We start from the raw sequence: 26455 nt of genomic DNA, 5'->3' as shown, positions 1-26455 counted from the left end.
AGTCACGTACATTCACTAAGTCACAGTTTCCCTATCTATAAAATGAGCACATTAATAGCACTTGTTTCACAGTGCTGTTCTGAGAATTCTGTGAGATAATTCGTGTAAAGTGCTTAGCACAGAGTCTGGTCCCTAAATAACTCCATACATAAAAGTCATAGCTATCATCTAAATATGTCCACAATATGTTCCTCAGATTTTTTTAGGTTACATGATACTGTTTATTAAATAATCCCATTTATATAAAACATTTCCTTTATACATATATACTTACTCAAAAAAAGGAAAAAAAATAAACATAAAAGCTATAAAAGATGTGGACCATAAACTCTTAACCATAAAAGACAGAATGATTTTTTTCTGCTTTAGGTATTTCTGTATCATTTGTTATTTATCTTTCCCATGAGCATACATTGCTGTTATGAGAAAATAAAGATAAAACTATTTTAAAAATCAAATGACTTCTGGCCCTAAAGCTTGGGGTATAATGTGGGTCTAAAAGGGACCAGGGTGGCCACGATGTCCTTGACAAAGAAGCAGATATTCCCTGCCAAGGCAAGCCTCAATGGCAAGCATGAAAGACCACTTGGTAAAAAGAATGAACATGAACAAGAGGATAGAAGTGCTCAGGGATACAAAATGGGATAAAATGTGCAGGGTGTGAGGCAGCGACATGACACCTAGTACTCATCATGCCAAGAGTAGACGTGACCCACTGTCCACCATTTCTGGTGGAATAAGGTGCCCTGTGTTGTCTTCCATGAAGGTAAAGTTTATTCCTCTGTCCATGTCTGTGTGTGGACTACACACGAGGTGGCTGAAGTCTGCTAAAATAGAAATGGATCTTGAAGGAAAATTTTAGAGCCAACACGCCAAATGAAGAAGGATTTATATGGCCATCTTTAGCGGAAGTATTCCAAGCATTAGAAAAGAACTGTGAAAAATATAAAGATGGGCCTTGTTAATTGGACTGAGACTTTTGAACCTGTCAGTTAATCCAAGAAGCTGATTTTAATTGAATAGAGAGAGAATAAGGCATTTATTGCATTACTCCACTCGCAATGAGTATTCATAGAATGAGTTTTTCTACCAACATCTGAGGAGTAAAAATAACTTTCTTGTTTTTTTATGTTTTGGACAGGTTGACAAGGCAGAAAACATTTGAATGCACCTCTATTGTATTTCAGCTTCTGCTTGTGTCAATGAAGCCCTGAGCTTAGTGTTCTTAAGTAACTCTGGGGATGGGGGATCCCTTTCCCAGGTGGCTTATCCAAGTGGCTACAAAGGACGCTAGCAGAGGCCTCCATCTCTTTCCACAGTCCCTCCCACCATGGGCCTTTCCAAAGGGCTGCTTGTGCATCCTCTACCATAATGGCTGGATTTGGCCAAAGCAAGTTGTTCGAAGATTAAGGCAGGAGCTATAATGCCTCTTATAACCTAGCCTCAGACTCACACACTAGCCAAGAAGTGAGCATAGGCAAGCCTTGATTCAACGTGGGGGGCAAATACACAAAGGAGAGAAGAAGAGGAGCTGAGGATTGTTGGGGGCCGTCTTCAAGGCCAGCTACCATTGGCACCAATATATACAGAGAGTGTTCAGAACCCACTGGAAGCAATGGACCAGAGATGAGACTCTTAGCAGAACTTATCAAAGCCTGGGTTATATGTTGGAAGTTTTATAATCACAAGACCAGCTACAGCCCTGTCCGATGCAGGGATGGACAGCTGGACCTCTAACATGTGTGGGCTCTATTTTGGACCTAATTCTCAATTATTTCTAAGCTTGGCACCCTCTGCCCCAGATTTAAATGCAGTATCAGTGAATGGATTGTTTCCTTCAATAGAATATTTACAGGGTAGCTGCTATGTGTCAGACACAGTGCTGGGCCCTGTAGCTCCCCTTACCTAACACTGCCTGTCCCACTGAAGATTTACCTGATTAAAGAATTACAATTTTTTCACAAGAAAAATCACAGGATGCCACAGGGACTAAAATTAACCAGGAAGTATCAGGGAAGTTATATTAAACTGGGAAATGATGAGTAGGAGAGGTCCAGAGAAAGAAGAATGAGCAGGAGGGAGATGGAAGTAGAGGGACAGCATGTGCAAAGGCCATGAGGTGGGCACATGATGGGGTCCTCCAAATCGTGAACTGCCTGGTGGATACTTGGGAAGTTACTGAGAACTCTGATTCATTTGACTCAGAGCTTGATTATTAGAGGAGAAAAGGCTTCATCACTTAATACCAAATTATTTCTTCTTTCAGTTCTGGTTAAAGACATTCAAGTTGTTTTCCAGACACCCAACGCATCAAGGCAAAGTTTTGGGGCACATCTTAGGAGAAGAAAACATCTCGATATGTCATAGCGTAGGAAAAACATCAGAATTAGAACAGAAAATATAACTGGGAATTTTACTGCCAAAAGCTCTGGTTCCTTTCAATGCCTAAAATTAAACTGAGCAGTTCAAGAAATATTGTGGTGCAGGGACTGAAATCTCATGACCAGTGACATCAAAGCCATCATTTTACACAGGCAAATCATTACAAAGGGATACTCTATTTGTATATATGATCAACTTCATTCCCTTTCTATGCTCTTGAAATAACCTCAGATATAAAAATCAGAAATAAGCAAAAGCAAAAGCACGTAACGGTTCCTTTAAGATAAAACTGGCAGTGTTTAACTAGAAATTACTAACGGTTCCAGAAATGGCATTCTGTGTTCTGCAGTAAGGAGGAGAGCTTTTTTGTGTCTGTTTTCTTCCCTCCCATTGGGTTACAACAGTGAGTCACCATTACCTGCAAAGCTAGGCATGTATTTTCATCTCTTGTGCCAGAAAGCCAAGACACCAGTTGGCTGGGATTTAAAATGAGAAGGGGAAAAATATTTAATTTACAGATTTAATTAAACATGAAAGCTTCCAGGGAGGAAAACGTGTCTCCCAACCCCCAGTCTCCACTTTTAAAAAAATGTCTCCATTGATCTTCATTCCAAAGAGGCTACATACATTAGAGAACTAATTTTTAATTATTTGTATAAAGCATCAATTTGCTTCAAATCAGAAAAACTGTGTAATGAGGACTGGTCCAGACAAAACTCTCCGGGTTTTGTCTAACCAAACCACACCTCTAAAGGGAACTTATTTAAATGTTTATATAAGGGTTGTCTCTTGGGCCCACCTATCTTTGGCCTCCGTGGCACACTGTAGGTGAGCTAGTAGAAACACAGCTCAGAGGTTTCCTAAGAATATGATGATGACAAAGACTGTACACCAGGCCTGAGCTACCCCGAGACAACCCCTCTCCCCAGCCTTTTTCCCCCAAACATGGTCTTGCCAGCCAAGAAACCTGACTCTTATTTGCATAATGCTTCAGGCATGCATAGCAAAGAGCAGCTCTCTCTGCCCCTATAGTTTAGACAAGACCCTTCCATCCGAGCTGAAAAGTTAGAATTTCGCCTCTTTGTCTTTGTGAAACTAAGCGGTCAGAAAGAGAGCAAGAGGGGAAACTCCTACTACATCTTTCCAAAAATACAGGAAAGAGTGAAAAATGAATGTAAGCACATACTTTTAAAAATCTCTTTCTATGAAGTTAGTAGAGATGTTGATATGTATGTATTTCAAGCCTATCTACAGGGTTCTCTGGGCATGGATGGACTGCCTTATAACTTACTCCAAGGTCTCTTTAGTGTCTGCATATTCAACCCTAATTATGTTTCCAGTCCTGAAGCCCAATTTTCTCAATTTTAATGAAATGTGTCCAAACGTGACTTCCATGACGAAGTGACAAAGGAAGGCTCTGCTCTCGGACGTTGGAGGTGGTAGTATAAGATGACAATAAGCTGACAGCTTTATAGCATAAAGCCGAAAGGGGGGAGGGGCTGAACCCCTAATGAAGAGGAGTGTGTGTGTGTGTGTACACACACACGGCCTCTTCTCTAAGAAAAAGGAAGATGTTTTGAGCACAAGTGGATTTTTCAGGGGCATGTCGTTCAACAGAAAATATTCCCTGAATGAGACTGTTTGTCTAGTAGACCAGAACTGTTTTTAATTCTGTGTTCTGCACTGTGAGTACTCAACAAATGAGCAGCAATATTCCAACAGTGATGAGAGGTGCAGTCCATTTATTAGTCCAGCTTCACTGCATTCAGGGCTATGTCTGGAACATAGATGGTCACAAGAGACAATGGCGGGCACTTTTAAAGGGATATTTATGTTTGAGTCGGCTTATATACTCCCCTTATACCACCCACAAAAGACTTCTATTCCCATTTTAATTTTCTGTAAAATTTCTCTATTATCTCGGACCTTCAGTACCAGTTTTTTCATCTTCACTTTTACAGAGATTTTTATCATTTCTCAAATTCATTGCCACAGAGAAGACAGTGGCACCCAGAAAGTCACTATGCGTTTCTCTATCTGCTCAGCATACCTCCCTTCATCACAAAAGAATCGCCCTTTAATTTCAGAAATATTCCTTTTCCAGCTTTTGGTTGGAATGGGGATCACCAATCAGTTTACATGGATGAGCATGTGACCCAGCTGGGCCAATCATCATGTGCCACCTGTGATTGGCCTGAGAGAGCCACACGTGATCAATTTAAGCCAATGAGAGTCCTTTTTGGAGTTTATACAGAGGCAGCCTTTTGACTCTGGTAATGAAGCTGGGAAGGAGTGAGCTTGGAAGCTGCCATCAAATCTGCCTCTAGCCATGGAAGGAAGCTGATTGAGGAAAAGGAGCCAACACTTAGAAAGAGGTAGAACTGAGAGAGGCGAAGAGTAGATTTGGAGTCCCATTCCTGATACTGTTCATTCAGCTCTTTCTTCAGATCTGTGAGATACCCAGGATTGTTTGAGCTAATCACCCTCTCTTATTCCTTTGGTAGTTCAGGCTGGGTTTCTGTTACTTCCTGATTAATGCAGGCTCTGACTGCATTAAGAAGCACCTTGCACAGTGGTCTGCATAGAGTAGGCACCTAATATATATAGGTAAATAAAAGGGCAACTATTTTGTTGACAAACGAATTTTTTAAAAAATTTTATTTATTTATTTAATACAGCAGGTTCTTATTAGTTATCTGTTTTATACATATTAGGGTATATATGTCAATTCCAATCTCCGAATTCATCCCACCACAAACGAACTTTAGAAAACAGAAGAGGGAATTCTAAAATGGATGACTGAATTTTAGTGTTATTATTAGCACTAATAGTGACAATATATCATGTCTACTAATATTTCAGTTCTTACTATGTGGCGTGATTAAAAGTACTGACCTAAACTAACACAATTTTGTAAATCAACTATACTTCAATTAAAAAAAAGTATAGACTAAGACAGTCCAATGGAAATACAACTTGAGCCCCATATATAATTTACATCTTCTAGTAGCCACATTTTAGCAAATAAAAAGAAACAGGTGCTGGAGAGGGCATGGAGAAAAGGGAACCCTCTTACACTGTTGGTGGGAATGTAAACTGATACAGCCACTATGGAGAACAGTATGCAGGTTCCTTTAAAGACTAAAAATAGAACTACCATACAACCCAGAAATCCCACTACTGGGCATATAACCTGAGAAAACCATAATTCCAAAAGTTACATGCACCCCGAAGTTCACTGCAGCACTATTTACAATAGCCAGGACATGGAAGCAACCTAAATGTCCATCAACAGAGGAATGGATAAAGAAGATGTGGTACCTATATATGATGGAATATTACTCAGCCATAAAAAGGAACGAAATTGTGCCATTTGCAGAGATGTGGATGGATCTAGAGACTGTCATACAGAGTGAAGTAAGTCAGAAAGAGAAAAACAAGTATCGTATAATATCGCTTATATGTAGAATCTAGAAAAATGGTACAGATAAACCTATTTGCAAAGCAGAATAGAGACACAGATGTAGAGAACAAATATATGAACACCAGGGGGGGAAGAGGGGGGTGGGATGAACTGGGAGACTGGGATTGACATATATACACTACTATGTATAAAACAGGTAACTAATGAGAACCTACTGTATAGCACAGGGAACTCTACTCAATGTTCTGTGGTGACCTAAATGGGAAGGAAATCCAAAAAGGAGGGGGTGTATGTATACGTATAGCTGATTCACTTTGCTGTACAGCAGAAACTAACACAACGTTGTAAAGCAACTATATGCCAATAAAAATTTTTAAAAAAGAAACAGGTGAAATTAATTTTAATATTTGATTTTATTTAACCCAATATATCAAAGACTATCATTTCATCATATCATCAACATAAAAAATTATTAATGATATTTTAATATTCTTTTACTTTTTGTACTCAGTCTTCAAAATCCAGTATGCATTTTACACTTAGAGTACATGACAGTTTGGACAAGCCACAATTCAAGGGCTCAGTAGCCACATGTGGCCTGTAGCTACTATATTGACAAGCACACTCATATTCCCTGATTATAATTCTCATTCCACCACTAACTAGTTCTATGGCCTAGGGAAACCCTTCTGATTTATTTGAACCTCAGTTTCTTCACCTGTAAGGTGGAGATGATAATAATCATCCCTTCAACATAGGATGGATAAAGATATGGAGATGAAGGAGTTGGATGAAGTTCCTGCCCACACTGAACTGGACTCTAGTGGGGAGCATGGACAACTTACTGGTGTAAATATAGGCAAAGGGAACAATGTCAGATAGGGCTAGCAAGCAATTTAACAGGTTATTGAGTTAGCAAGTAACTCTGCAGGGGATGGAGACAAAGGGGCTGCTTAGAGGGGGTTACCAGGGTGGGTCGCTCCAAGAAGGTAACCTGGGACCTGAACAGTGAAATGAAGCCAGGCACATCAACTTCCAAAGTAGGAGGCCAGGATCTGTGTGCCAAAAACCCAGAAACTGTCTTCCAGAAAGAAAACACAGTAATAAATATCATGGTGAAGACTCCTGTATTGTAACCCGCATGCCAGCAGCCGGCACGGCGTTGTTTTCTAAGTTTCATAGTGACTAAATGCTGGCAACAGCTGGCTAGTGCCCTGCATACTTTTCTCAGGCAGCCCCGGCATCTGTTCCACCCCCCTCGGAAGAGAATGAAAGAGAGAAAACCAACTCTCCTGCCAGGAGGAGGGGCGGGCCTCGGTGGCATGAAAAAATCAGAGCAAGGTAATTTCAGGCAACTCTGGGTTTCGAATAGGCAGGTACAGGTGCCAAGCAGCAGCCCCGCCAGATCTTCCCGATCAACATGGGGTTTCAGGACGGTCCTGAGCTTGTGAGCTCCTGCAGAGACTCACTCTCTGGGCGGTGCACCTCTAGCCGCGGAAGCCGAAGCCGCCAAGTGCCAAATTATCCTGGCTCAGGGCTGGGCCCGCTGCTGGCTGTCTTGTTTTTATTCCCTTCTGCCTATTTATCTTTTTTTTTTTTTTCCCAAGAGTTGCAGCGAGCGGGGGCCACTCTTCATTGCGGTGCGCGGGCCTCTCACTATCGCGGCCTCTCTTGTTGCGGAGCGCAGGCTCCAGACGCGCAGGCTCAGTAGTTGTGGCTCACGGGCCCAGTTGCTCTGCAGCATGTGGGATCTTCCCAGACCAGGGCTCGAACCCATGTCCCCTGCATTGGCAGGCAGATTCTCAACCACTGCGCCACCAGGGAAGCCCTGCCTATTTATCTTTGAAAGCAAATTGCCTCCCCAGGCTGTTTCTGACACATCTCAGGCAGCTGGCCTGGTAGCCTCTAGAGTGGTTTTGGGCTTGCCATGCAGGTGAGAAAGCTTGAGAAGGTTAGCTGCTCCTCACATCAACAAGGCTTCATGCTGAGACTGCGCTCAATGCCCTATTTACATCAACTCCTTTCATCCTCCTCCAAACAACCCCAAGAGGGAGGTACGACTGCTCCCATTTTGCAGTAGAGGAAACTGAGGCTCAGAAAGGTTAAATCACTTCCTCAAAGCCACACAGCAATAAAATGGGGACTCCAAACTCTTTGATTATTTCTCCTGCTGTGCACTGAAGGGGAACAGTTTAAGCTGGAGAGAGGGCAAGGACATGGTGTGTCATGTGGCAGTCTATGAGTCTTCTATAAGTAAGAAACTCCAGCAAGGAAAGAACTTGAACTTGACTTTACTCAGACTCTGACTTCACACACCCAGATCACGTGTATACAGTTTTTCATTTTGTTCCCAAGTCTGCTCCAAAGACAACAGGTAGTGTGTAGAAAAGATGCACTTTAAGGACACAGGGAGTGCATCAGTGGGAGCAGAATCCAGAGAAAGGGAAGGAAGAATTTGGATCAGCACTGCAAATCCAGATGCTGTATTCATTAATAGATGCCTTTAGGAGAGTTTTTAGAAGCACAGGATTATAGGATTGGGACCCAAATTCGAATGAGAAACAGAAAGCAAAAACAGATTGCATAATTTATCCTCAAAAGGTCATACTTCCCGCCTGCAGCAGTAACTGGAGTTCAAATTTGGTCACATCATATAGGATCTATATGGACGTCACAGAAATCTTGAAGCTACCCTTTCTTTCCCACCCCACCCCAGCTTCCCTCTCATTGCTTCCTTGTCAGATTCAATGTTTTCTTTTTCCTTATCATTCTTGGTTATCTTTGTGATCTCCCTGCCACATTTGACGATGCTTGTCACTCCCCCTTCTCAATACCGTGTCCTCACTTGCCTTCTGTGACATCATGTAGCAGTGTCTCAGCTCTATGTTGCTGTGTAACAAATTAGCCCCAAAATGAGTGGCTTAAACAACACATATTTCTCATTCTCATGGTTTCTAAGGGTCAGGAAACCAGGCATAGCTTCACAGGGTCCTCTGTTTTAGATTCTCTCACAGGCTACAGTCAAGCTTCTGGTGGGAGCCACAGTGCTCTCAGCTGGGGATGGATCTGCTTCCAAGCTCACTCACTGGTTGTTGCCAGGCTAAAGGTCCTGCGGGTGGTGGAAGAGAGGCTTCCAGGCATCACTGGGTGAGCACTACAGACAGCCTTCAGTTCCTGTGCTATAGACAGACTCATATTGGAAGGTACCTCAGAGCAAGCAAGGGGGAGAGCACAGCAAGACAGTCTTCTGTCACCCAGTCATGGCAGCGACATCCCACTAATTCTCCCTCATTCTGTTTGTTTGAAGGAAGTCACCAGATCCAGTCCACACTCCAGGGGAGGGAACTGCACAGGGGTGTGAAAACCAGGAAGTGGGGACTGTTTGCGGCCATCTCAGAACACTGCCAACCACAGAAATCATGTGCACCATCTCTTTTTAGCATCACACCTGATACATCGAGATGCCCAGTGAAGGATGGCCATGTTTGACATCACATCCCCCTGCTCTCCTCCCTCTCCCACTGCCCTTGGGTCCACCCCAAGAAGATGGAGCAGTTAGTACGGCATTAGGCATAAAAAAAATTAAGCATCCCTCCAACACCCTACTCCACACACACACTTTTTTCACCCAGGGGAAGCCAGAGTAATCTTTCTAAAACCCATACCTGATCATGTCGCTTTCTGCTCAAAACCTTTCAGTGGGTTCCCAATGTTCCTTTTTTTTGGCTACGCTGGGTCTTAGTTGCGGCACACAGGATCTTAGTTGTGGCGCACGGGCTTCTCTCTAGTTGTGGTGTGCTTTTCTCTAGTTGTGGCACGCAGGCTCCAGAGCGCGAAGGCTCAGTAGTTAGTTGCCCCGCAGCATGTGGGATCTTAGTTCCCCAAAGAGGGATCGAACCCATGTCACATGCATTGGAAGGTGGATTCTTAACCACTGGACCACCAGGGAAGTCGCCCCAGTGTTCTTAACATGTCCTTATCATGGCTTTGGAGGCCCTGCATGGCAGATCCAGATTTACCCCTCTAAACTCATGTTTCTCCATGTCTCCCCTCTCTCCTTTTATGTTTCAGCCATACTTCCTTTACTTTAGTTCTTTAAACATGCCATCTTCTCTCTCCCCGCTGTGGGCCTTTGCTGAATATACTCCCTCACTTCAAGTCTTTGTACCCCAAGAAAATGGGAGTCCTTTCTCTTATCCATTACCTCCATGAGAGCAGAGATCATGCCTATAAGTTTACAGGCATGCTCAAGTCGGTTATATTAAGTGGCATAGTACAGTGAATACACAGTCGGCTCTCCATGTCCCCTGATGTGAAACCTGCAGATATGGAGTGCCAACTGTATATTCCTTGCAGCTAGAAAACATGGCACATAGTGGGGCTCAATAAATATTTGTGGACTGAACTAAGGAATCATTAGTTAGGGCTGCTTCCAGTGCTGGTCTTGCCTTGTACTGGTGTTTGTGACCTTTAGCAAATTACTCTCAGCCTCAGTTTTCACCTGTGTAAGATAATGACACTGATGACTGAAACCCCTCGGAATCAAAAGAATTAAATGAAATTATGTTTATAAAGCACTTGGCATAGTATCTGGTTCACAGTAACTTTTAAGTTAATGAAATCTACTAGAATGAAAATTTGAAAAGTTCTTGCTTTCCATGCTGGTATAGACAGACAAGGGATCATTCAGAGTCATTCCCCCAAACACTCTCCCCTAGTCTTAATCTGAAACTCCCCTCCCCAGTGGTGCTTAAGCAGCCAATAATGTGAATTCCACCTCCTGTCTGTGACACCCTAGGTGCCAACTGCCCCTACATCCCAGACAGTATGATGGCCAGTGGGGAAATTTGGAAATCATCACAGGTATTTGGCCTCACCATGTATATGATTTGACTGGTGCTGGGATCAAAACAGTGTCGCCACCATAAACCTGTCATTAGCAAACAGTAGAGTTCCTATGGGTCTATTGTGTGGGGGAAGCCAAAACCGCGGTTACTGCCCTCAAGGAGCTTACGATCCAAAACTTTCTCAAGAGAGGACCAAGGAGCTTCGGGCCAATAGTCATTATCATCGGCAAATGTGTGCGCGTGCATGTGCATGGACTGCATCGGTGGAGGCTGGGAATGTGCAAGAAGCTCTGGCTTTCCAGCTCATTCTAGTGGGCAAAGCCAGCCTGCCATTATTTCCTAGATGCCCTCCCCTCAATGTGAAAGGGAAGGCAGATTGACATAATGGATGAAAAATGAGGCTGGCAGTCCAAAGGACTGAGTTCAGGTCTCAGCTCTGCTGTGTGTCTTTGGGCAAGACACTGGACCTCTCGGAAGATACTTATTAGAACAGCTAACGGTTGTTGCACATTCACTGTGAGCCAGCAGCTCTGTATATATCAGTCCCTTGTCCAGTCATGTATTCAGCCCTTTGTGTGTCTACTCAAAGTGTGTTGAGTGCTAGCCTCACACCAGGCACTGTGGATGCAGCCGTAAACAAGACAGTTTAACTTCTTATTTCACTGAGCTTAAATACTGGTGGTGGAGACTGAGAGTGGATAATCCATTACACGAGTATTTAATCACTATTAATGATTTATTCATCCATTCAAAAACCACATGTTCAGTCTCACGCTGCTGAATCAGTGAATTGTGGTCAGTGGTACAAAGGACAAGTTTCTGGTGCTCTTTGGGAGGACATATCCTGGGAGGGTGAGTGACTGGACTGGTCGGAAAGCTCAGCCCTGACTTCCAAGGAGAAATGGCTTTTGAACCACAAAACTGAAGAATGAGTGAGAGTTAGCTGTGTAGTCCCATTTTGCAGATGAAGAAACTGAGGATCAGAGAGGTCACATAACTTGTCCACACAACACGTTTGATGTGTTTGATGGACACTGGATCTAAGCACTAGTTTTTCTAACTCTAAAATGAGTGGTCTATAAGACTAGCATTTTTTTTAGACTGGGATATATATCGAAATTGCCACCGAGGGTTTTCTCCAGAATCTATGTGCTGGGGTTCCACCAAGAGATTCTGATTCAGTTGGTCCAAGTAGAACAAGGGCGGGTGGGGGTGAGGAGTAAGTTTGAAAGAGCTCCCCAAGGGATTTGGATGCACAACTCGAATCATACCACTGTCTAGTATTTCTGCTGCTGTTCCCAGAACTCAGTGACAGCGTGACATCACGGTACAAAACGCGCTGGGTGTCAAGGCTCGGCCATATCACTAAGTCCCTGCATGATGTGTGATGACGTCAGTACTCCAGTCCTCAATGCGCATGAGAGTCACCTGGAAAGCTTTCAAAATCTCTCTTAGGCTCCATGTCCAAACAACAGCACCAGAATCTCCGGGGAAAGGACCCAAGCAGAGGCATTTACTAGACGGTTCCATGTGATTTAGTACTAGATGATCTCAAAGGTCCCTCCTGACTTGGAAATCCTCTGCATCTATGAAATCTTCACACACCCCCTTCCTGAGGGTTGAGGGGGACATTACGGAGGGTGCACATAACCGGAGGGAGGCATGGATGATGCCTCGCCAAGACCTGCTGCTCCACTCTGGCAGTGTCTTTGTGAAAATAGTAACTTTTTTTTTTTTTTCTGACTGATTTATGTGGCAGTTGGAAAGCAGCCCCCAGAACAGGCTGTTCCTCCCCTCGGTACTATTAACATAAATATGTGCGCAGGGCCTTCAGCTCCTGCTTCTCTCTGTGTAAACGAGGCTTAAAGGGGCCGTGAAAGCCTGAAGAGAAACCAGAGGAGAGGAAATGTCATTAGAGGCACAAGAATGAAAAGGGGAAAAGGACAGGACGTTGCTAAGAGACAATGTCAAGCTGGGCCATGGGATTAACAGCCGGTATCAAAGCAAGTCCTTCTTAATGGTATGTTTCTCCAGTAGGACCTTTTCCCGACGCTGGCGGAGGGTGAGATTATCAAAGCAATTCCATTCCAAATCAGGCGTAAAAGGCCCCTTTCTTTCTTGGTAGGACTAAAATGTTAGGTGAAAATTAACTGATTTAAATATCTATATCTTCTAGTTTGGGGAAGAGTGTAACTGGGTTCTTTACTGTGGAACTTCTCAGACTCTTTAACCTGCGAATAAGTGCTGAAAACCACTGAGAGGTAGATGTCACTTGCAGCCTACGCAGCAATTATTTGCCACTTTTTATTTAGAGGGGATGAGTACTTCTAAGACATGTTTGAGAAGCCCTGGTATAAAAAACAACTATGTCATAGCTAATATTATTGCGCTAAGCATTTTACATGAATTATTTCTGTTAATCTAAGCAACAACACTTCGGGTTAGGTACTTTTGTTGCCTTCTTTGCACAGGGGGAAAAGTTAAGGCATTGAGAGGTTAAGTACTTGCCCAAGATGACCCAGCTCGTGGGGAATGGGAGGAATTTGGGCTCTGGAGTTAAGACAATCTGGATTCAAATCCTGGTTCTGCCATTTGCTGGATGGACATCTTCGGACAAGTTAACTAACCTCTCTGGGCCTTGGCTTCCTTACGTACAAATTGGGGAAAATAAAATGCACCTTGTAGAGTTACTGAGATTGGAGATAACATATATAAAACACAGAGTAAGTGTCCCATAAACGGCTATAGATATCATCAGCATCAACTTCATTCTCTTGTATTTAATGTTCAAAAAGGGAGTTTATGTACAATGAGGTATCACCTCACACCGGTCAGAATGGCCATCACCAAAAAGTCTACAAATAACAAATGCTAGAGAGGGTGTGGAGAAAAGGGAACTCTCATGCACTGTTTGTGGGAATGTAAATTGGTGCAGCCATTATGGAAAACTGTATGGAGGTCCCTTAAAAAACTAAAAATAGAACTACCATATGACCCAGCGATCCTACTCCTTGGCATATATCTGAACAAAACTTTAATTCAAAAAGATACATGCATCCCATGCTCATAGGGCTTGGCCTGGCTATTCACAATAGCCAAGACATGGGAACAACCTAAATGTCCATCAACAGATGAATGGATAAAGAAGATGTCATATTTACACAATGGAATATTACTCAGCCAGAAAAAAAGAATGAAATCATGTCATTTGCAGCAACATGGTTGGACCTAGGGATTATCATATTAAGTGAAGTAAGTCAGAAAGAGAAAGACAAATACCATATGATATCACTTATATGTGGAACCTAATATATGACACAAATGAACTTATCCACGAAATAGAAACAGACTCACAGACATAGAGAACAGACTTGTGGTTGCCTAAGGGGAGGGAGAGTGGGGGAGGGAAGGATAGGGAGTTTGGGATTAGCAGATGCAAACTATTACATACAGGATGGATAAACAATAAGGTCCTACTGTAAACAGAGGGAACTATATTCAATATCCTGGGATAAACCATAATGGAAAAGAATATGAAAAAGAATAGATAGGATAACTGAATCACTTTGCTGTACGGCAGAAACTAACACAACACTGTAAGTCAAATATACTTTAATAGAATTTTTGAAAAATAAAAAAAGAAAGTGATAGTGCTCTAAAAACTAGGGTACTGGGACTTCCCTGGTGGTCCAGTGGTTGAGGCTCCACGCTCCCAATGTGAGGGGCCCGGGTTCCATTCCTGGTTGGGGAACTAGATCCCACATGCTGCAACTAAGGGTCCCACATACCGTGACTAAAAATAAAAAAGATGCCACGTGCCGCGACAAAAAAAGATCCCACGTGCCGCAACGAGGATCCCACATGCCACAACTAAGACCCGGCACAGCCAAATAAAATAAATACTAAAAAAAAAAAAACTACAGTAGTGCAGAAAGGATAGGGAGGGGGTTGGAGGTGTGCGGGGAGGGGAGTCCGTGATACAGGTTTGCAATTTGTAATAGGGGGATGAGGACAGGCCTCAGTGATAAAGTCACCTATTAGGAAAGAAGGAACTGGGTCTAAATTATACCATGTTCATTCTGCCTCCCTAAAATGAATGGATGGACGGAACAGTGAATGCAACCACTACTGATGAAGCACCTGCTATGTGTCAGCAGCTGTGCTAAGCACTTATCCACAATGTCTCACTGAATCCTCACACTGACCCTATAAGAAGAAGATCATCTCCATTTTTCAGATGAGGAAATTGAGACTCAGAGAAGATAAAAAATATTGTCTAAAATGATTCAGTTCATCAGTGATGAGGCTGGCATTTCAACTCGGGTCCTCCAGCTCCTACGGCCCCTGCCCTTTTGACAACCAGGATGCTGAAGCGTGTGGGGAGGCTGGGGGTTGTGACAGGAGAGCCCAGCCCCCGACTTGAGAAAGTCACCCTGCAGCGCGGCCCTCGGGGGCAGGGCTTCTCTGAGGCTGGGTGCTCTCCCAGTGATGCTGGGTGTCACAGCTGCAGGTGGTGTGGCTGACCTGCCCCATATGTCACGGTTTTTGCCCACATGGTCTTGAAATCCATTTCTTCATAGTTGGAGCAGACAGATGTAGAGAAGCAGTTCCCGAAGAGCCTTTTGCAAATGTCAGGAAATGCATGGTTTCTGGAAGCTCCCCAGGAGGGCTGCTCTTTCTTGGAGAAAGAGTAGCACCCTGGGCACAAGAGGCCAGAGGTGAAGCATCTTTTTAGGGTGTGTTAGAGGGAACCATGTATAAACTTAACAGAGTCTTGTTCTGGACTTGTCAAGCGTGGCTGTTGTCAGTGATGTTCCCCTCACGTCTGACGGCACGCCCTCACTCTGCACTTTCTCTTTCCCATCGAGATGAGAAGCTCCGAGGTTTAAGAGGACATGGCTTGTGGAACGAAGGTCTCCCAGCCTAGAATGTATTCCATCCCCCTCCAGCCTCATGAGGATTGCAATGCAGTCAGGTCAAGTTACATCCATTTCAAAATCTGTGACAGAAAGAGGTGGGTCACGTGAGCACCTTTGGTCACTCAGTAACAAACCTACTGAGACAGTGAAATGCTGATGTGTGAGTGCTCTGAAAAGTTAGGGGCGTCGTGGAAATACACTTGGGAGATAATGAGGAAGTGGAGAAGAATGCTAGAATCCATTCTTTCTGGGAGACCCAGGTTTCCAGCCTCGGTCCACCCTTTGACCCCAAGCTAACTCAAAAGTACAGATTCTGTCATTTACATCCACTGTACATACACGTAGTGAATGTGTATATATAACCATGACAGCTAGTATCTGTTAACATATTTTTTATGTTTTGAAAGCACTGTTGATGGGTATTGACTTGTTTGATCTCATTCAAGGGACAAAACCACCCAGGGAATGGGATACAGTGATTTAAATCCCTTTTTGCAGATGAAGAAACTGAAGCAACCAAAGTTCAATGACTTGACAAGGTCAGAGCTGGCGAATGATGGGAAGTGTAGCTCAAGCCCAACTGCCCTGAGTCAAACTTTCCTCCTGGACAGGGGAAGGGTGTTTGGTACTAGATGCTTTGGGAACAAGAACAGTAGGATCACACTCTGTCTCTCTCTTCCGCCCGTGTCTCGGTTTACTCAGGGTCACTACTGTCTCTTCTCTTCCCCCTCCTCCCCCTCTTCCCTCCCCTTCCCCTTCTCCTCTTTGCTCTCTCTTTTTGTCTCAACTTGGATTTCAGTTTACTCCAGGGTGAAATGCACAGAAAAGCATCATTATAAGGTGGTCTCACCTACATTGGGAACCTGTGGCAGAGACCCCAAGAGGGAAACTGTAATGAGACTTTCGTAAACTACCCCGGAGTCCTGAGCAGGCTGTGCGCTCTGGTGCCTTACAAGAGGTAAAACTGTCATTGGGAGCAGCATCAAGGGTGGCACCCCATGACCATGCAGGCTCACGAAGAGGGAGCAGTGATCCAGGTCACACAGAGTCAAGGCCAAACACTGAAGCCCAAGTCCCTCAGGGCCCTCCCTGGCGACTCCTTTACATTCATCACACTTTGAGGTATTTGCCTGTCCAGTGTCTGTCTCCCCATCTGACTGGGTGATGCAGGGTATAAGGGCCATAAGGACTGTGTCTGCCCTGTTAGCCATTGTCCCTTTCATCCATAGTCAGGCACTGGGTAAGTCCTCACAGATATGTGGGGAGTAAGTAAATGAATGAATAAATGAGGGATTGATGCAATAATAATAGCTTAACATTCTCCCCAGCTACACTTGCATTTTGAAAGAAGATTCTAATGAAGGATGCATCTTAACCTCAGAATTCTCACACAGGAGTTCCATACGGAAGGCCCATTCTGCAATGAGTGTGGTGAGGAGGGCATCTTTCCAGCGTTTCTCAAATGGTACCCAGCAGATGCCTTGGCATTAAATCAGCCTCATCCCCAAGACCAAGAGTGGCTGGACCTCAAAGAGCCATTGAGGAAGCTGAGAACAAAGGCAGCTGGAGTTTGACTTTATCCCACCCAGATGACCCCTCTGTGAGCCTCTAGTTATTCTATCCTGAACGCGAGGTGAACGTGTAGAAGTCTGGGGTCATGGCCTAGGAAGCCAAGTTCTTGTGGGACAATAAAAATCCAAACCAACTGCTGGCCCTGCTGGGTCCATCTGTTATTGGAATTAAGTTCCCCATTTCATTTCATTCAAACTGAAGAAACTTTCTGGCAGGGTGTCAGGTTTCAAACAGAAATGTCAGCCAAGGGCTCATGAGGCCAAGGTCTGATCAGAGCAAACTTGAATCGATTTATGTATTAGGTAAAAATTCATAGGCAAGTTAGTGGTCTGGCGAGCCTTGCTGTTAAATATTCCTCATTTGCATGTTCTGGACTAAAAACCTGCAAGGAGCTGTGTATAAAATCAACATCAGAGGCCAACATGACTTCTACCCAACGTGAGCGTACATCTGTAGATGAATGTGAAGGGCCCACTAGAGTGATTTTCTTCCCCAGTATAAGAGCAGAAAAGAACTTGAACATATTCTCAACTCCAATTTAAACCTTGATCTCTGACCCAATCAGAGCTAACCCTATTGGGCTTCCCTGGTGGCGCAGTGGTTTAGAGTCCGCCTGCCGATGCAGGGGACGCGGGTTCGTGCCCTGGTCTGGGAGAATCCCGCATGCCGCGGAGCAGCTGGGCCCATGAGCCATGGCCACTGAACCTGTGCATCCGGAGCCTGTGCTCCGCAACGGGAGAGGCCACAATGGTGAGAAAAAGAGAAAAGAAAAAATAGAAAAAAAAAAAGCTAACCCTATTAATAATAATAGTAACCTTTACTGAATATTTAGTATATGCCAGGCTCTATGTTATGTACCTTACATTTACTGATAAATTAATTCTGTTGATGATTCTACAAAGTAAGTTTTATTATTTGCTCTATTTGATAGGAAATGAAACAGAGAAGCAGAGGTTCAGAAACATGCTCTAGCTTACAAACCAGCAGAGACTAGGATTAAAAGCTGCACAGTTCACCCCTAGAATCTCTGCCCTTAATGTTGGTCAGGCACTGGTTGGGTAATGAACCCAACATGCAGGAATATAAACTGGATGCTCGTTGCAGGTTTAGTTGTGATTTCGTACCCCATCAGCATTTTTCAGAACTCAGACCCCATTTTGGTGGCAAAGATAGGTAAGCCACATAGTAGAACCTGTTTTTTTCCTTGCAGTTGCTGGTATAAAGAGAAAGCACTAGGATAATTAACTGGAAAATCCAGTCTCCAAATGCTTTTGTTTTGTATCAATACACTAGACAGGTCAAGATCCTGCTTATCCCCTAGGATGTTGAAGAAATGGTTAAATCACTTCTTTACACCCTTAGCATTTGGGCAGACATATAACCAGGGATTGTCTGGGATTCCTACAGTCTGAAGATAAGAATAAGGAATAACATGGCCAAAGAAGGTGCCCTGCTGGGGGGTTGGCAGGTCTCATCCACCCACTAAATTATTTCCAACTATACACTCGCTCTTTGCGGCAGGCTTGAATCAAAGCATAACCTAATCAACAAATATGGAAAGATGCCCAACTCCAGTAATAGGGATGGGAACACAAATTAAATGATATTTTTCACATATCATTTTGGGAAAAATGTCAAAGTTTGATAATATCAATCATGGCAATGTTGAGGGGAAGCAGGTAAGCATCTGCTGAGGAAAGTGTAAACTGATGAAACATTGCTGATGACAGTGTGAATTGGACGGGCCACTTTGGAAGTATTCAAAATGTACACAACCTGTGAGCCAGTAAGCCCCTTTTACATATCTGCCATCAAGAAACATTTTTACATATTCATAAGAATGCTCATTGTACCATCATTCATGGTCTCAAAAAATTAGCAATAGATGAAATGTAACAATCCATACCATGGAAAGTTATACAGCTCATAAAAAGGTAGATCTTCCCTATATACTGCCAATAAAAAACGCTTAAGACATACTCTTAATTTTAAAAATCCACAAAGCATGGTATCATCCAATGATATTATCACTCACACACACACACACACACACACACACACACACAAAACCAATATATTAAAAAAAAAAAAAAAGGAAGGGAAAAACACACATCAAACTCAAAGACTAGATTACCTCTGGGGAAGCTCCAGGGTTCGAGAGCAGTGGTCATGGGTACCACCCATCATTCATTCATTCAACAGGTGATGTCAGGCACCTTCCAATGCCAGGCACTGATGCTGCCTTGTGATCAAAAAACAGACAAAAATCCTTGCAACCATGACATCTACATCCTAGCAGTATTGTTTTGTGAGGTATCTTTATAGAATAAGAATGTATTTATGTATTACTTCTGGAAATAAAAATAAGTAAAAACAAAAGCAAATTAAAGAAAAGATTTTTATATTAACAAAAATGTCATGACTATTTATTTTGACTTTTGAGAGTCCTTGCAAACAGTCCCAAACATAAATGTTGTATTGGTGACTGCCATGTGGCTACTGTAATTCCTCAAGTGGTCCCCTTTTGATAGCTGGCACAGACAGGGGTGCAGTGAAAATGTCTCACAGCACAAAGACTTGCACAAAGTTGGTTCATTCCCCCTCTTATCATTTTTTGAGAGTATCATTAGGCACAAAGTATGAGTCAACCCCAATTTGATTATGTATATATTCACCAAAAGACATGTAGAGAAATAGTCTCAGCAGCACTAGTCATAACAGCCCCAAAATGGAAACTACCTAAATGTTTATCCACAGTTGAAAAGATAAATAATGTACTACACTCACAGGAAAGAATGCTATACAGAAATTAAAAGCAATGCATTAAAACTATACACAATTTGGAAGTTTTAGCCACAGCAATCAGAGAAGAAAAAGAAATAAAAGGAATCCAAATCGGAGAAGAAGAAGTAAAGCTGTCACTGTTTGCAGATGACAAAATACTATACATAGAGAATCCTAAAGATGATACCAGAAAACTACTAGAGCTAATGAATGAATGTGGTAAAGTAGCAGGATACAAAATTAATGCACAGAAATCTCTTGCATTCCTAAACATTAATGATGAAAAATGTGAAAGAGAAATTAAGGAAACACTCCCATTTACCACTGCAAAAAAAAGAATAAAATACCTAGGAATAAACCTACATAAGGAGACAAAAGACCTGTATGCAGAAAAATATAAGACACTGATGAAAGCAATTAAAGATGATACAGACGGAGGGATGTACCATGTTCTTGGATTGGAAGAATCAAAATTGTGAAAATGACTATACTACCCAAAGCAATCCACAGATTCAATGTAATTCCTATCACACTACCAATGGCATTTTTCACAGAACTAGAACAAAAAATTTCACAATTTGTATGGAAACACAAAAGACCCTGAATAGCCAAAGCAATCCTGAGGAAGAAAAACGGAGCTGGAGCAATCAGGCTCCCTGACTTCACACTATACTACAAAGCTACAGTAATCAAGACAGTATGATACTGGCACAAAAACAGAAATATAGATCAATGCAACAGGATAGAAAGCCCAGAGATAAACCCACGCACATATGGTCACCTTATTTTTGATAAAGGAGGCAAGAATATACAATGGAGAAAAGACAGCCTCTGCAGTAACTGGTGCTGGGAAAACTGGACAGCTACATGTAAAAGAATGAAATTAGAACACTCCCTAACACCATACACAAAAATAAACTCAAAATGGATTGAAGACCTAAATGTAAGGCCAGACACTATAAAACTCTTAGAGGAAAACATAGGCCGAACACTCTATGACATAAATCACAGCAAGATCCTTTTTGACCCACGTCCTAGAGAAATGGAAATAAAAACAAAAATAAACAAATGGGACCTAATGAAACTTAAAAGCTTCTGCACAGCAAAGGAAACCATAAACAAGATGAAAAGACAACCCTCAGAATGGGAGAAAATATTTGCAAACAAATCAATGGACAAAGGATTCATCTCCAAAATATATAAATAGCTCACACAGCTCAATATTAAAAAAACAAACAATCCAATCCAAAAATGGGCAGAAGACCTAAAAAGACATTTCTCCAAAGATATACAGATTGGCAACAAACACATGAAAGGATGCTCAACATCACTAATCATTAGAGAAAAGCAAATCAAAACTACCATGAGGGGGCTTCCCTGGTGGTGCAGTGGTTGAGAGTCCACCTGCCGATGCAGGGGACACGGGTTCGTGCCCTGGTCCGGGAAGATCCCACATGCCGCAGAGCAGCTGGGCCCGTGAGCCATGGCCGCTGAGCCTGCGCGTCCGGAGCCTATGCTCCACAATGGGAGAGGCCACAACAGTGAGAGGCCCACATACCGCAAAAAAAAAAAAAAAAAAAAACAACTACCATGAGGTATCACCTCACACCAGTCAGAATGGCCATCATCAAAAACATCTACAAAAAATCAACAAACAACAAATGCTGGAGAGGGTGTGGAAAAAAGGGAAACCTCTTGCACTGCTGGTGGGAATGTAAATTGATACAGCCACTATAGAGAACAGTATGGAGGTTCCTTAAAAAACTAAAAATAGAACTACTATATGACCCAGAAATCCCACTACTGGGCATATACCCTGAGAAAACCGTAATTCAAAAAGAGTCATGTACCACAATGTTCACTGCAGCTCTATTTACAACAGCCAGGACATGGAAACAACCTAAGTGTCCATCGACAGATGAATGGATAAAGAAGATGTGGCATATATATATACAATGGAATATTACTCAGCTGTAAAAGAAAACGAAATTTGTAGTGAGGTGGATGGACCCAGAGTCTGTCATACAGAGTGAAGTCAGAAAGAGAAAAACAAATACCATATTCTAACACATATATATGGAACCTAAAAAAAAAAAAAAAAGGTTCTGAAGAACCTAGGGGCAGGACAGGAATAAAGACGCAGATGTAGAGAATGGACTTGAGGACACGGGGAGGGGGAAGGGTAAGCTGGGACGAAGTGAGAGAGTGGCGTGGACATATATACACTACCAAATGTAAAATAGATAGCTAGTAGGAAGCAGCCGCATAGCACAGGGAGATCAGCTTGGTGCTTTGTGACCACCTAGAGGGGTGAGATAGGGAGGGAGGGAGGGAGACTCAAAAGGGAGGAGATATGGTGATATATGTATATGTATAGCTGATTCACTTTGTTATACAGCAGAAACTAACACACCATTGTAAAGCAACTATACTCCAATAAAGATGTTTAAGAAAAAAACAAAAATAAACTATACACAAAAAAGTGGACAAATCTCACCAAAACAGTGTTGAATGAAGGAAGCCTGGTACAAGAGTAGCACACTACATAATTCGATTTATATGACCTTCAATAATAGGCAAAACCAAGACATTATACTAGAAGGCAGGATAGTGGTTACCCTTGGGAGGGAGCACTGGCTATGTTATATTATGGAGACTTTGGGGAGTACTAGAAATGCTTAGCTTCTTGCTCTGGGTGCTGGTTATATGGGTTTCTTAGTTTAAGAAAATCTGTTGAGTTTTACAGTTATGATTGGTGACTTTTTTGTAAGTATACTGTATTTCCATCAATAGTTTACCAAAACAAAAGGAAAATTAAAACATAAAACCCTAAAAGCCAGTCTGTGTTGTTTGAATCTCATCTTTGGCAATTCACATGCCTTCTCAAGGTTTCCGTTTCAGCATTTATAAAATGGGATTTGCCAGCTGATCTGTAAGGGCCCTTCCAGCTGTATCGCCCGTGTATTACCTCTTCCATTCCAACAATCAATTTCTGGAACAAGGGGAAAAAGTAGAAAATGAGCCTTGGGTCATTTGCTCTTCGAATGTGTAGAAGGCTTACAATGTCACATGTGTCCCGTTTTCAAGGCATGTGTTGTAAACTAAAGACACCATCAATGAGCAAGGGAAATCCTGCCTTCTGGGGAAATGCACGGAGCTGATTCTTTGCCAAAGTGCTCGCGGGATAAGTGTGCATATGTGCAATGCTGCCTGTGCCAAGCCTCTTTGTGGGATGCCAGTTCACAGACTCTGAGACGGGAGAGTCGGCAGCTGCAGAGGTGGGGCCATTCCTGGTAGGAAGGAGGCAGCCACCGTGCTTGCTGCCGGCTGACCGCTCTTTCAATAGGCACTTCCTCTCTGAGGGGAGTTGGTTCGTAATTTTCCTCTTACCGCTACTGGAAGTCCTGGAGTGGCCACATCACAGCCTGTACCCATTCACAACAGGAAAGTTTGATATCCGCAGACAATTTTGGCACGAGGGGAGGAAAAGTCCAGTCCTGTGTGTCAGCTTCTATATTAGAACCAGAACAATCATTTCTATAGTGTAGACCATGCTGTCATCTTCACAGGAGAGGTTGGGCTCCAAGAAGGGAAACTTACCCTAGTGAAATTCAAGCTCGCTGTCTGCAAGGCAAGGACCCCAGAGAAAGCAACACTTTGAGGACCCTGAACAGACACACTGTGGTAACTCTAAATCCAAGGAAAGGTGCTTTGATAGTAGAAGACAGGTTCTGGTGAGTGAGCTCCTTGTAGGGTGTCATCCTAACTGTCTAGGACAGCGGTGCTCATGTGAAGGGTGGGTCCTCACAGGCACCCTGAAGTTAGCAGCTGAAAATAACCACGTACAAAATCTGATAGGACTCTTACGTCCTCTAGATTGGTTTTTCTCAAATAATCAGAGGTAAAGGACCCGTTTTGTTGTTTGATTTCATTTTGTTTGGCTATTTATTTCTAATCATTCACTGGTCGATACATTAAAAAAAACAATAAAAAGGAAGGATTAAAAATGGAATAAAGAGACAGGCAAAAATACAGGTCCCAATATTTGCTTATTAGTTTCAATAGACATTATTCTGTCAAGTGGCTAGCAAAGTTCCTAAATGCTTCTTCTTTTTTTTTTTTTTTTTTTTTTTTTGTGGTACATGGGCCTCTCACTGTTGTGACCTCTCCCGTTGTGGAGCACAGGCTCCAGACGTGCAGGCTCAGCGGCCATGGCTCACGGGCCCAGCCGCTCCGCGGCATGTGGGATCTTCCCGGACCGGGGCACGAACCCGTGTCCCCTGCATCGGCAGGCGGACTCTCAACCACTGCGCCACCAGGGAAGCCCCCTAAATGCTTCTCCTTGAGCTGGGCGCTGGTCAAATAGATGTGTTTAGTTTAGGAAAATGTGTTGAGTTGTATACAATGTCTGTATAACATTGTGAACTGCTGGCAGTCTGTGGATTTTAGGATCACTGCTCCCTGGAGGCTTTCTCACTCTCCCAAGAGCACACTTCTTTGGGAATAAACAGAGTTAACACAATGACCCAAAATAGAGGATAGAACCAGGGAACAGGATATTGTGATAAGGATGGAGACTAAGGAGAATGGAAGAACAGGTAGGAAAGTAGATTTGTCTTAAAAATCAAGATTTTAGTGATGAAGCAATTTTCGGTGATGACGAGAGGAACCTGCTGTTTTCAGAAGAGTAGGACCAAGGGACATCAGTAAGTAACCAGAGTAATTATGGAAAAGGAGGCACAGAGACCTCTGCTCATTTTGTTCAGCCAATCCAGATGCTAATCAAGAAATATGCACCACGTCAGATATTAAAGTTCTCATTCAGGTCAACCTGGGGACACGGGGCAGGTAAAGTGTCACTTCTCTCCACTCATTTCCTACTCACACATGGTAGATGGAAAAACGATTTTTACAAAAACAATTTTCCTGTTTCACCAAATACCAACTATAAGAGCTCATGTCAGTATCATCGCCGTTAATGATTCTTGAAAGCAAATTTAGAATTAGGGACAATTACCATGAAAGACGAAGAGAATAAGCTGTAAAACAATTTATATAAAGTCACAGGAATAATGTTTCACTGAAGCCAGCCAACCATTCTTGTACTGTTTTGATATTTTGGAAAAGAGAGAGATGTAAGTAGGTAAGACAAAAGACCAAAATTCTACAAGCATTTTCGTTTCCAATCCAAGACAGCTGTTGGGTGATATCACCCATTGTGAGAACAGCCATGCGTGGAGGGAATTAGAAGATGAAAAGGCAGCAAACTCAATATGGGGTATGTAAACGTGCTTTCTCAGTCTCTTTCAATTCTCCTTATAGATCGACACACCTAAAAGTGAAGTTACATATGTGGATGTTTATATGAAACATAAAGGACACAAGAAAGGGTCTGAGACATGAAAAACGGTGGAGGAAGATAAACATTTCAAGATTCAGATCACGTTGCCGCTGCCCCAATTCAGAGAGTCTCTAAGGAAATAGCGAGAAGGGCTGCTCAATGCTCAGCTTCCTCCCAAGGAATAAGGAGGTTGCTTCAAGCAATGGAAGTGCCAAGAAAATGCCAATTTGTGTCACACTAACATCTTTCTTAAGGGGGAACGTGGACTTCAGAAATGTAAACTTTTAGCTCCAGTGAGCAAAGCCAGCCTTGAGGGACTGATATTAGGTTTTTCTGAAGGACTGAGGGAAATTTGAGAGGAGATCAAATTAGACACCAGTCATTAGAAAATGTACTGACATCAGAGTTTTAGTTGCAAGAGTAGTCAACTTTCCCATGGCACCTGGGGTGAACTCAGAAAAATGGAAGCCCGAAAACTGCGTTTGGAAATGATTTCACTGGAGACAGACAAAGACAGCAACAGCTGGAAGACGAGGGAACAAGAGACAAACTAAAGTGAGATTCTGTAATCGAGAAGACCTGCGGGAACCAGCAGAAAAACTTTCCTGCCTCAGACAAAACAACCTTCAAAGGCTACCTTCCTTCTCGTTAGTGGGGTAAAGTTGCTTGAAAAAAACACCGATGCGTTATACATATTTAAAACTCTCCTTTCTGGGTTTATAATTTCCACAGAGGCAGCTTCCTGCAAACGTAAGTCATGAATGTAAGATGATGCTCCTTTGTGGGGTTGTAAAGACAATCTAAGAACAAGTGATTTCAGAGTCACAAACCACAGCCGGAAAGCGTTTCCATTGCCTAACGCACTTACCCTTGGAGCTTTCATTGTTTCACTCTTACCCAGTTGTGTCATTATTTGACTTACCTCATTGGGGAAATCATTGTTTAAAAACCAAATATAAACGGTGAAATAGTTTTCTACTTATCTTTTCCAGGATAATAGCTTCCCTCCCCCACTTCCCGCCACAGGAGGGTTAGGCCGGCGTGGGTGATGAATTGTTCCAAAGAGTCTGACAGTCCCAGAGAGAGAAATGAGAGTAAAAATAACTAGCTGATTACCAATAGGGAGTAAATTGGCCGCTTGAGAATTCAGTGACTAGAAAGACGACCAATGAGAAAACGAAAATCC

The sequence above is a fragment of the Mesoplodon bidens genome (assembly GCF_964165515.1).
Source record: "Mesoplodon bidens genome assembly, chromosome: 10".
Lineage (NCBI taxonomy): Eukaryota > Metazoa > Chordata > Mammalia > Artiodactyla > Ziphiidae > Mesoplodon > Mesoplodon bidens.
Note: the sequence above shows the minus strand (reverse complement) of the source record.